The sequence below is a fragment of the Balaenoptera borealis genome, assembly GCF_965194805.1.
Source record: "Balaenoptera borealis genome assembly, chromosome: 19".
NCBI lineage: Eukaryota > Metazoa > Chordata > Mammalia > Artiodactyla > Balaenopteridae > Balaenoptera > Balaenoptera borealis.
The window spans coordinates 21,585,114-21,597,705 of record NC_138878.1 but is presented as its reverse complement, the minus strand read 5'-3'; positions in this window follow the sequence as shown (position 1 = coordinate 21,597,705).

Genomic DNA, 12,592 nt, shown 5'->3' with positions numbered 1-12,592 from the left:
AACTTTTATTATGGTTCTTGTTTGTTTTCTGTCATACTGGCAAAAAAATAAAGTTCAGGTTCACGATATTGCTTGTGAACACCAAACACTCTTCCCACGCAACCAAGAAATACATCTTGTCTGAATGATTTACAAAATTAATGAGGCCCGTTAATATGAGTCTAAAAGACATACTATCAGTTTTATTATGTACAAGAAAAGTATAACACAAGGCGTAGTTCATAAACATAATTTGTTTTCTTATTTATCCCACACTAGAAAAATAGGACTAGCAAAGTTGGAATATGCCCTAGAATTATTTGTTTGTCCTGTCATAGAACATTTAATTTAAAGGTCTGTATAACTCAGAGAGAGACTTTCATGTTTGCTCGATTTGACTTCTGATATGTCTCTCCTAATCTTGACAACAAGAACAAGATTATGGGCAGCTCAAAATAAAATGTGTATCATTCATCATGCTACTTGTCAGGAACCACGGAAACAAAGAACAATCAACTATGGTCTTTGATTTCCCCTCTCAGCTACTTCTTTTCCTCTACACAGTCTACTGGGGACACCAACATGTTTGCAACAATATGATGAACTCTCTAATAGAGACATGACCAAGGTATTACTCATCTTTGCATACTCCACATGCCTCTCTCAGGGCCTTTTACAAAGGAGGAACTTACTGAATGCTGCTTGAATTAATATTTGTAAAAGGCAGTGGGTTGCTTCACAACTCAGGTAATAATATATTATAATAATAGACCTGGTTCTATGTCTAAAGATTTCATATGGAGTAAAATGTATCTATCAATCTATACAGTTATCTATGTATCTGCCTACCTACATATCCATCCATCCATTCACTTATCTATCCCTTAACTATATATATATAGTAACAGAAAAAAAACCCTGTTTTATATATATAATATATTTAAATATATATAAATATTTATATATATATTAACTAAGAAATTTTTTTTTTCTTTAACTTGGAAAAATCTTGACAAGCAAATGCTTTCTCTGCTTATCTTTGTATCTCAATCAAAATCTATAATGGAATCATCACAGCAACTGCCCACAATTTACTTTTCTTCTAACAGTTAAACAATCTATTATCTATCTATCTATCATCTATCTATCTATCTATCTATCAAGAGAGAGATGATCCAATTATTCTATTACATTTACATTTCTATATTTTACCCCCTAATCACTAGAAAATTCTACCTAAGTTTTATATTTCTTCTGCTTTGTCAAGGACAGTCTTAAAATTTAACAGACATTACATGCAATCCAAATGCTTCTTATTATGATTCAGGTTGTTGCCCTGTTGGTTTCCCCAGGGATATCACAGAGCTTCAGATACAAACACCTTCATCTTTACCACTCTAGTAATTCGAAGGGGTATTAATAATATACTGAGGCATGGCATAGGAGACCTCTGCATCCAAAGTTCAGAGTTAATTAGATTTCTATACTTGGAATCAAGAAGAAAGAACATAATATCAGCTTCACACAAAAAGGATCATAAACTATTGGAAACATACTTGACTGGATGTCAGCTGATACAGGTTTTAGTATTAATTCTAGCACTGATTCACTAGTGACCATGCACAAGTCCCTATGTCTCCTAAGCAAAGGGCGTTGGGTCAGTGGCCAGAAAATCCAGTTTGAATCCTGAATTCATTCATAGGAGGGTACAAATGACGTTGAAGATCCTCTCCCCATATTTCAATATTCAAATCCCTAATATCTTCAGCTGTAAAATACTGATATTTTTTGTCACACTGGTTGAGCATAGATTTGTTTCAAGATTCAAATAAGATGATGAATATGAAATTACTCTAAGAATCATAAAATACAGGCTTTATTTTTCTGAGTATATATTGACAACAAAAGTAATTGTTAAAAGAATGAATAAAGGTATTATAATTCTTTGTGTCTCTGAATTGTGTGACAGGCAAAGAAAGATTTCAAAGATAATACAATGAAGTGTTAACTGCACAACACTTACTGCATTATGCCAAGTCACTGAGGCAAGTGGAGCCATGCCTGACTTTGCTTGGGCTGATGTCTGTAGTAATTTCCATCCATGTGTTCAGCAATGGCCTGGAGTAAAACATGCTCAGGATCAGGGTTCTTAAACAGGTTAGGTTGCCGTAATGCTTTCTAGAACAGCTGGACTATGTTTTCCAAGAGTACACATAGCACCTAAATAGCTGTCTTGCCATGATTTAGAGATTTTAAATTAGTTCTCTTGTTTAATTCATCACACAACACTCTTCTGACATTTTAATATTCAGATTTTTTTCTTTTTTTAAAATGATGCCTATTAATTAAAAGTTGCCTTTTCCATTTTGGCATATCTTTTGATGGATCTCAATAACAGAACCAATGTTTGGAATTCTTTTCAGAGGAGGAAAAAGCAAAAAAGTGAGTAAAGTGGGTAGCAGGACTGGATGACCCAATGGTAGTACAAGACAACCCATGAGGGAAGGGAAAATATGAGTATATTAGAATGCCAAATTTAAACAAAAATTGTCTAAACCAAATTTGAAATCTCAGGTCCCTTAAACTACTGGCTGTCTGTGTAAGTTGAGATGGAAAGCAATTCAGCGATTTCCCTGGTGGCGCAGTGGATAAGACTCTGTGCTCCCAATGTAGGGGCCTGGGTTCAATCCCTGGTCAGGGAACTAGATCCCACATGCATGCCGCAACCAAGAGTTCACATGCTGCAACTAAGGAGCCTGCCTGGCACAACTAAGACCGGGTGCAATCAAATAAATAAATAAATAAATATTAAAAAAAAAAAAAGAAAGCAACTCAATTCCTAACTAGCTTCAGTTTAAATTAATTGGGGATTACTTGTCTTAATAAAACTAGAAATTCCAAGGAGGCTACTTAGAGCTGCATCAGGACTTGAAAGGTGTCATCCAGGACCCAATTCTTCCAAACTTTCTGTTGCATCATCCTAGAAGTAATGGATTTACATCTTTATGATTCTCACCTCACAATTCCGTGAAGTTGCTAAAGATGACTGCTGTGCCTTTGAATAAATGTGTTTTCTATATCAGAAGAGAAGTCTTCCCTAGCAAACTTATTTGTATTTCTTATTAACAAGACCTGGGTAAGATACATATCCTTAGACCAAACTGATCAAAAGAATGCATTTTCTAGAAACAGTACAGATTAATGATTCTTTGGATGTGTGGACCAGAAATCTGTGTTTTAACCAGTTCTCCAAGTGATTTTGATGCCCACTAAAGTTGGAGAACCACTAATATGTGATTGCAGGTTGGGTAGGGTCTATCATTCCTAGGTCAAAAACACTTTACTTATGACCTAAATATACTAGGAATATGACAACAAGTAAGAAGTGGGGATGGAGCAGTGATGGGTATTGAGAACTCAAATTCAAAGGTCTTAGAAATGCATCTAAGTTCTTTAGATTTCAGGGGTTTTTTCCTATTTTATATGGGATTAATTTCACCTATATAACATTATAAGAGCAAGTATAAATAATACATTGGTACTATACTCAATATTAACATTGAATGATGATACAAGAAACAACAAACACATAAGCAGAGACAAATATGATTTGCTACTACAGTGGAGTTGTAAACTGAGTGTGGGGTCACGGTGAAAAAATAAGAGAGAGAGATATCAAAAGATTGTTTACAGGAAGGATTAAGGCATCCGAGATTTGCTCTTATTGTTGTTGAATAAAGAATTCATCCTTCAGCTTGGACAACATTCAGAGTATCACTCTGCTCTGCTATAGCATAACACATACAGGTACACCTTGGAGATATTGTGGTTTCAGTTCCAGACCATAGCAATAAAGCAAATATCATGAAAAATCTAGTCACACAAATTTTTCCCAGTGCATATAAAAGCTATGTTTATATTATACTGTAGTCTACTGTAGTTTACACTATACAATAGCACTATGTCTAAAAAAACAATGTACGGACATTAATTAAAAATACTGTATTGCTCAAAAAAATGCTGACCGTCATTTGAGCCTTCAGTGAGTCATGCTATTTTTGCAATTGCAAATTCAAAGATCACTGATCACAGATCACCATAACAGATATAATAATAAAGTTGGAGATATTGAGAGAATTACCAAAATGTGACACAGAGACACGAAGTGAGCAAATGCTGTTGGAAAAATGGTGCTGGTAGACTTGCTTGGGGCAGCGTTACCACAAACCTTCAAGTTGTAAAAATGCACTGTCTGAGAATCATAATACTAAAGTGAAGCACAATAAAATGAGGCATGCCTGTACTGTGAATCGACCCAAAATCAAGAGAAAGCAATTAAATTATGGAGACAAGCCTTTTCCTGAATGAAAAGCAAGAACAAAGCATTTTGCTAAATTAGTTGAAGAAGCAAACATCCACAGAAATTAGTTGATTAAATACTGCATTGAAGGGGGACATTTATAAATGGCAGTAGAGGTTGAGAATAAATTTCTGATAGTAATGAAGGCTTTTTAAAATGACCAATAAAAAACACAGATGGTATGGGAAAAGAAAGTCATGGGGCACATAAAGATGACAGAAGAATATGGACAAAGGCATTGAGACCACACTGTACCTTTTTTGCCATATTGTTCAAAAATTCCCATTAGTCCTTAAGTAGAGGAGGAATTAACCTTAATATCAGAGTAAACTGGATAATATTAAAATTTTTAATTTTATAACTGCAACACTAAGGGCAGAGTAAACTCTGTCTCAGTCTCATACTGAAGTGTAAGTTAAGCCATTCTCAATTTAAAATTTTGTTATCTCTCTAATGCCATGAATTAGAGAATCCCTCCAGACAGCACAGGTACTAATAGAGAGAGAGAGAGAAGCCTATGTGAATACTAAGTCAAAATCCAGGTGCCCAGAGGGGGTAAACAAAGGGGAACACAGCCCCTCCCCCTGCAACACAATGTTGTTTCAACAAGGATTACTGGATCTGCCATATGTACAGAAGCACTTAATGAATTTTAAAACAGTACATAAGAAATAAATGATTAATATTACTTTAAAACACCATGAAATGCTAGCATAGAGAACAAAGGGAATGTATTTGTGGTCCTTCATGACTTAGTACAAAAAAGATCCCCATGGATAAGTGTCATTCTAATTATTTTAGTCAAAAGTTGGATTACGCCTGATCAGCTTGGTAACTAGCAGGAAAAAAATCCTTAGACACTGTGATACTGGTTCTATTTTGTGCCTGACCAGGCTAACTTGTCAAGGACAATCAATTTGGTTACTGAAGAGAAACAGGGCATGTCTAAGAATGACTCGAAATATATTTGTACTTCAGAGCTTATACCTGTCAAATGGGATATTCTTTATAGTCAATTCATTGTTACTCTGACTTAAATTCTTTTCACAGTGGAACAAAAGTACAGTAATTTTGAAAATGGCATTTTAAGTGACGTTATTTATTTATACTTTACACTATATTATTTATTGTGTTGGAAACCAAAAAGAATCACATGATTAAAAAAAAAGAATGCAACATATTTTCTGTGAAAAAATGCATTGAATACAACAATACAACTTCATGGATAGAAGGATGGAATTCTGAATTGTACAAACATATGCAATGCACAGGAGCAAGTTACAGTGGAAAAAGCATCAACCTCCATAGAACTCCTAATGTCACAATCATGGTCCTATCTAGGCACTGCCATACACTATGACCTAGGAGAGGCTTCTCCATTGTTCAGTAAAAGGACTGTACCCGCATAACCTCTCTCTCAATTCCTCCAGATTTGAGTTTATGAATTGTAGTTTTTAAAACCTATGTGGATGGGTGTTTTAAAATATGCTTAATTGATTATAAGAAGTTTCTATAATGAGTGAAACAAGAGGTTCTTTAAATATATATATATATTAGCATACTAGAAAGAAGCAGATGGAACAAAGAAATTATAGGATTTTGAGAATGTCTTAATAAAGACACTATTTAAACATATGTAGAAACGTTTAAGTTATACTACCGAGGATAGTGCATCATCCCAAGGTTTTAACCACCCTTAGGTACAAAGAGATAACTGAATACACGGGGTTAAGGTAATCTGAAAGAAGAATATCCTATACTAAGGGCAAACTTGAGAGAAGCTTTCATTTAGTTCAGAAACAACAAGTCAGAGATGATTCTTTGGAAAGGGAATGAATACTCTGATCTCACTTTCTTCTTCTCTCCCTTAATCTTCTGCCATGGCTCCCAATTGACCAAAGCCAATGGGAAGCCAGAGTGCAAAGAAGGCCCATTGATAAACTAGATACTTATTAGTGGGGGTGAAGTGAGTGGGGGGATGCACAGAGCAGGCTGGAGAAGGGTGGGCAGGGGATCTGGAGTGACAAAAGGAAGACACCTTGCTCCACTGGCTTTGTTTGCATTTAAATGAAATTACTGGACTATATCCTAACAGATGACTGATATACTGAATTATTGTCTTCTCTTCTACAGATCATCTTTGTGTGTAGATTAAGCTGTTAGATATTGGTTTATCTTGATGAAGAAAGGAGGTATATTCGTATTTTCCAAATCCCATGTGTTTTGAAAAATTAACGACTACTGTGAATGCACACATATGAACTTCCTGGAGCCTTCCTTAGACGTAATACCTACATCTTGCTTGGACACACACACACATACAAACACACACACATCACATATACAGATCACATACATACCAATACACTTGAAACAATCACTTCAAATTCTGTGGTTGTAATAATAATGGGTACTGATTACTACACTTTCACTGTATGGAAATCTACATACCAAACTGCCTAAGAGCATAAGTTCTGCCTTTAGATTGCCTGAATCTAATTCTACTTTTGCCAGCTAGAATTATCTGTATGTTCTTGGCCAAGTTACTAAACTTCTCCAAGCCTCAGTTGCCTTATGTATAAATTAGGTATTTTGATAACCCTAATTGATTTGGGGGTGGGGGGTGGGAAGGGATGAGATGAAAAAAGTAGGTAAAGGGCCTAGCATGACTCAGTTTAAACGTGCTTGATTAGTTAGTAACAGTAGTAATACTACTTTCTCCTCACTCTACTCCTCTAACTTGCACTACTAACAACGCTACTACTTCGTGTAAGGAAAGTCGCTAAAGTTTTAGACATGTGTGTTGACTCTACCTCTATCATTATAAACACTTACTTAAAAGTCAGGTAAGAAAATAAATGACATTCTCTCTTTCTATTTGATTTTACAGAAATCTGGCACACGGTTGGAACGGAATAATATGGGAGTTCTACATGTTGGTCTCCAACTGAATAATGTAGCTTCTTAGAATAGATTACACCAACTCAAACAATTTCCCTTACATGCTGCATGCCTTAAAAGCTGAAGAAAAAAAACGTCCTTATGGATCACACTGTACCTTTGTCTGCTTACTTGAAACTTCCAAGGTGATCTACACAGGAGTATTGAGTAAAGCTGAGATCAACACCTCTTTCACCAGGGAACATTTTCTCATTGTTTGTTTTGTTTTTATCTTAGAATGATGAAGAAGACCAGGAATATTTGTGAAGTACCAGAGTTGAGATTCCCCATTTAAAAATGAAGCCAAATAAAACACCGGTGACAAATTCTATATAATCCAATGGAACGGGGGACATTGACTATTTACTTAGACAGCAGAGAGATTTGAGGCCTGAATTTCTCTTCCAGCTTGTTAAACGGGCAGCTAATGTTTAAATGAGGTTATATAGATTTATGTATATATTTAAAATATGGAGATATCCCAGTGCAACAGATCTTGACATGATACACCTAAGTCAATTAAGGAAAGAACTGTTTTTCCTCTCTCTACTTTCTCTGCAAAATCTATTTATGAAGAAAAGGAACTAACAATTGAGTGCCATGTATATATATATATATATATATATATATGTGTGTGTGTGTGTGTGTGTGTGTGTGTGTGTGTGTGTGTATGTGTGTATATATATGTATGTATGTATATATCAAGCACTATAACAACTTCATATATAAAATTTTGCTTTAGGATTTAAGTGAATAGGTAGGTGAGGGAGGTACCACTAAAGATGGTATCCTTAATGTGTGTCTCAGCGTATATTACGAACAGTCATCAATACGAACAGTCATCACTGTTCGTATTGATGACTGTTCATACTATGAACATATTATGAATGGTCATCACTTTCTGGAATCTAATAGCTTTACTAATTAAAGATTGTGAACAAAGCAATAATTATTAATCTTCTTAGGAGACAGTGTAGAAACTTAACTAAATACCATAGGTAGGTCTCATTAGGCCTGTAGTTGAGACAAAAATAGGGAACACTGGACACTCACCTTTTCAATCCTTTCTTCCCTCCCTAAAAGGAGGCTTCTTCAAAGAATACTTAAATAACCCATACTTTCCACTACAATTTAACACCACTGTTTTCATTTGAAGGTCATAGGATCTGTGTCAGACACACGTGGGTTCAAATCCAAATCCTACTACTTAGTAGTTGTATGAACAAAGTGGACTAAATTAAACTCTCTGTGTCTATTTTCTAACCTATGAGCATGGATAAAACTACCTCAGAGGATACTTGAGAAATTCAGCAAGTAACAAGAAAAACTAACTGCAACCATATCTAGCATTATACATTTCAGAACTATTTCCAAACAAAATTATCACAAAAGGTAAGGGTCAACCTCTGAATTCACCAGGAGGGAGTAGTCACATTCCTCCTAGGTCTTCTCCTTTACAACTAAAGTACCCTGGGAATAACATAAAAACCACTAGTAGACAAACTCTGAAAGGTGGAAAGAAGGTTGGCTGCTAAGGAGCTTGAGACTTGAACTACACTGCAGTGAATCCCCTGGGTTTACTATTGCCCTTATACAGCCCACAGAGGGAGTGGCAGAAGACTCCACCCCTGAACCACTAACAGGCACTGACCAAAAAAAACTCCAAATAAAATACTTTTTTCCCCTAGCCATAGGATGGGGAAAAGGGTGGGCTAACAAAAGAACACCTTTTTTTTTTTTTGGCAATACATGCTCAACTACAGCCAAATACCGGTAGAAAACCTGCACTTGGACCAAGTGGAGAGTTGATTTTTCACCCTATCCCACTTCCACCTGCAGAAAATAACAGCAGTGCTACTATTCCCCAACCAAGTGATGTCAGTAGGACCAAGCACAGATATGATCTTCTATTCCTTGCCCACCAAGAGCAGGTGGTGGCATTCCAATCCTTCCATTTAGATAGTGACAGTGAGGCTGAGCAGAGAGCTGATCTTCCATTCCCACATCGTGGAAGCAGACAGTGTTCTATTTTCATTGCCAGGATAGTGACAGTGCAGTAGAGTGGAGAGCTGACCCATGTAAGCATTGACAAGTTTGAAGGAAATGGTATAAGTGAGGGATAGAAAGCATACTGCTTCCCTCCATCCTTAGCGTCAACAGGCCCAGTGGGGAGCTGAGTGTCCACCCCCATCCAACACCGGCAAGAGAGAATTAAGTGATAGAAGGTGTGGCTATTTGTCACTCCTCTTCTACCCTCCCCCTTCGGATGTTTGTGGATCCCAGCAGGGAGCTGAGCTTCTATCATCACTCTGCAGTAGAAGTGGTATGAGTCACCAGCCTTCCATGTCTACCTTGGCTAATGATAGGGGTCCTAGTAGTGATCTGAGCTTATATCCTCACTCAGAGGAAATAGGTGGTATTTGTCAGTGTTCCATATCGCTAGGGAGGTGTAAGAGGGACTGAGGGGTAGCTGAAATTCCACAGCACACATCTGCAATAAGGCACTTTGAGTCAGTGCCCACTTTTGTTGAGATGACGTTGGAGGAGTCCAATGGGAAGCTGAACATAAATACATACCTATCCTTCCCATTACACCTCAAAAGGGAGACGTTTAAAAAGAACATTATATAGAATCCAGAGCCTCATAATATGAAATATGAAATAAAAAATGTCCAATCAAGATACAATAAAAAATCACTCAGCATCAATAACCAGGATAATCACAACATGTACAAGAAAATATAACCAATCGATACTAACACTGAGATGAATCAGATGCTGGAATTACCTGACAGAGATTTTGTTTGTTTGCTTATTTTTCCAGCCTTGAGATGTAAATCCCAGAAGCACTGTTTCTGGGAAGTGATAAATGCTATGGGTAGAAGTAGTGGTGGAGATGGAGTATGTGAGTAAGAATTATATTAACCAACTTTCACCTTTACTTCCCTTATTTGCTTTCATTCATTCATTCATTCATTCATTCATCGGTTTCTTCTTTAGAACTATCCCCTCCAACATGATTCACACAAATTTTAAAGGAAAAAAGAGAAAAAAAAGCAAGAAAAATCTAGCATTTTTATAACTGTTACATTTTTCTTTCCTACTTTTCTTTCTTCTTCCTTTCTTTCTTTAGTTCCTTCATTTTCTTCCTTCTATCCATCCAAACATGATCCCACAATTTTTCTAAAATCTAAGATGTTCTAAGCTCTGTGTTAGGTGCTGTCAATATAAAGATTTGATGTGGTCCCTGAGCTCAAAATATGTAGTCTCTAGTGGGTTTTCAGAAGTATAAAATGGTATGCACTGTGATAAATTTATATGAAAGGTTTGGGAATCCAACAGTATTGAGAAGGGCATGTAGGGTCACACAGACTCAGGTTCATAGCATGTCTTCATAACTGGGGCAGGTTACTTCCCCTTTCAGCTTCCGCATGTCATGGAAATTTTATAAAAAAATCATTGATACACATGCTGAGCTTAGAGTGATTAGTTCCTCCTCCTTCATGCAAGGAAGATATAGTGATCCCAAAGACTTCACATAGCCTTCTGATCTTAATCTCAATTATTACTTTCTTGCTTGGACCTGAAAATGCTGCTATTTGATGTGCTGGGAATAGTTTATATTTTAATCTGGGTGGTGGCTGCATATGTTTACTTATGTTAAATCATTCAGCTATACACTAAAGTTTAGTGGTATTATATATTTTCTGTTTGTTTGTTTTTGTGAGTGTTAATCCAAAAAAAGAGAGAAAGATAAGAGGAAGGAAGAGGAGGAAGAGGACAAGGAGGAAAAGAAGAAGGAGGAGGAACAGGAGAAGCAGAAGAAGAAAAAAAAAAAAAACCTTGGTGGTAAATATGAATTTTGAAACACAAAGGATGATTTTAAAGAGAGACCAGATGTCATCAGAGTTTAATGGAAAGCTAATATGGATTTTGATATAGTTATGATATCACAATATTTGTGGATCGTGTTTGTATTATCTTAGATTTATTTTTTGAGCCAAGCATGAAAATCAGACTTATCTCATGAAACTGTCATTTGATTCCATCAATCTTCCCACCAAACAGGTACAGGAGAGATTAACGTCCCTATTTATGAGCTCAATGATGCTCAGGAAGATGATGATAGAGGAAACAAGAAGAAGTGATAGTACCTGGATTGGGCAGTTATAGTGCTGATGGAGAAAAGCAGGTAACATGTCTCTACTATCACAGAATAAGGTGCATTAATTTTGATCTACTTTCTCCTTTGGGTCTACTCCAACATTTAGAGCTTTTCATGTTCTATGTTTTCTGGGTCTTAGTTTAAGGAGAAATCTAAGGCTAAGTTGAATTTTGTTTCTCCTACATCTCCAATTCACTTTATTTTAAAAATGCATGGGTGTTCGTAATTGTTCCCCTTTATTCTGAAATCCATCAATTCCATCAAGAAATATCTAAGTGGTTGAGTTCATCAAGATACCTTTGTTTTCTGGGAAGAATGCCAAGGTAGCTCACAGATTCAAAGAGAGAGTTCCACATCCTTCATCCCATACTTTGGCTCTGGGTTATAAAGGGAAAAGGCCTCTCTCTGTTTTCTTTTCTGCTTAGCTCTGCCCAGTTTTACTCTGAAAACAAGCTTTTCCCATATAGCAGTTACAAATGATGTCACAGTCCTATGGTCGAACTCCCCAGTCTTGGAAATTGTCTTGTAAAAATAGAGCTTCTTCATCCAGTTACTGTAGATCAACTTCTGAGAAGACCCCTTCTCTGCTTGATGTCACCTCATTAATGCAATTGCCCTTAAACTAACTATTAAAACCAGGGGAATAAAGGGTATGTTTTACCAGGCCCTATATCATGGGCCATCTCTTCTCAGAGACATAAAAGTTGCTAAGACTGTCAGCTCAATTAGTACCACATGGAATGGGAGAAAGGTAGTCTTCTGAAGGATGGAATGTTGAAAAAACGGACTGAATATGTATCTAGTTTACAATGTGGGTTGTTATTAGATAAAGTCTCCACAGAGGTAGGAACCAAGTACTTTTGCTTAATATAGTATGTGTCATCCAATCCAGTACCTGAAATAAAATTATTTCTCAAAATTATGTTACACAACTAAATAAGTAGATGAATGGACGAGTGAGTGAGTAGATAGATGGATAGATGGGCAAATATTTTATTAGTTAAAATAGTCTTAGATATATGTATTAATTCAGTAAATATTTATTAAATTCACACTTCGAAGTAAGCCCTGTTTTTCTATACTGAAATAAACATATTCTCATCAATGCACCATAAGACATCACCATTCTAATTGTCTTGGAAGATGAA